Here is a 957-nt window from a genome sequence, read left to right on the forward strand (position 1 = left end):
CTTGAACACTTTGGGAGAGATGGAATAGGCAGCTGTGTAAATCAAACCACAGGAGTCAACACTATTGTAATCATATGATCCAAGATACAATAATTTTGAACATTATTTTTTAAATGAGCCTTCCAAAGGGCTAGGTTTTGTGTGTGTGTGTGTGTGTGTGTGTGTGTGTGTGTGTGTGTGTATGTGTGTCAGGGCAAAGGGGTTCGTGGCAAAAGACCTTGGGATATGTGAATAGATACGGATACCGTAGTTGGGTGGATTTGCAACACTGTGTGCTTGAAACTCAGTAAATCACAGTGACTAAATAAAAAATAGAGGTCAAAATTTAAGAAGAGCAGATTCTCAGGAAGGATAATCCTTACCTGTTTCTCTACTTGAGGGTAAAAGAGTGTAATGATTAGAGTTCACATGTTTTGTGACTAACATCTAATTCACTCCTCTCTGATTCTTAAATTAAAAAAAAAAGAAGAAGATGAAGAAGAGCAGAAGGAGAGGATTACATCAAACACAGCCCTTTGAAACTTGAGAACATGGGCAACTACAGAGGTTGCATACAAGTGGAACTAGTTCCATCTGGATTGTAGAACAATTTTGGGGTGAAGAGTTGACGCAAAAAGTAGAAGGCAAGGCTGGGACAGGGAGGAGGATGCACAGTGATAGAACTGTTTTATGGGCACTGTCCAAAACAACATCCTTGGCCACATGTCTTTTGTAATCACTGTAAAGCTAATGTAATTGTGGAACAAAATTTTATTTAATTATAATTAAAATAGCCACATGTGGCTCAGGGCTACATATTCAATAGTGTAACATCTACTAGATTAGAAACTATTTTTAGCAAATTACTTAATTTCATTGTTAATCAGTTTTATCATCTGTAAAACCAATATCATAATAGTTCCTACGTCTCAGGGTTATTTTGAGAACTTGATGAATTTAGTTATTTGAATGTCTTAC

The 957-nt window shown here is 36.6% G+C and overlaps 1 pseudogene; it reads left to right on the forward strand.

Annotated features, from left to right (window-relative positions):
• The first annotated feature begins 339 nt into the window (after window positions 1-339).
• On the forward strand, window positions 340-446 carry LOC130021856 (uncharacterized; annotated as a pseudogene).
• Window positions 447-957: the final 511 nt, after the last annotated feature.

This window comes from Sorex fumeus, unplaced genomic scaffold (assembly GCF_029834395.1).
Source record: "Sorex fumeus unplaced genomic scaffold, SorFum_2.1 ptg000018l, whole genome shotgun sequence".
NCBI classification, from domain to species: domain Eukaryota; kingdom Metazoa; phylum Chordata; class Mammalia; order Eulipotyphla; family Soricidae; genus Sorex; species Sorex fumeus.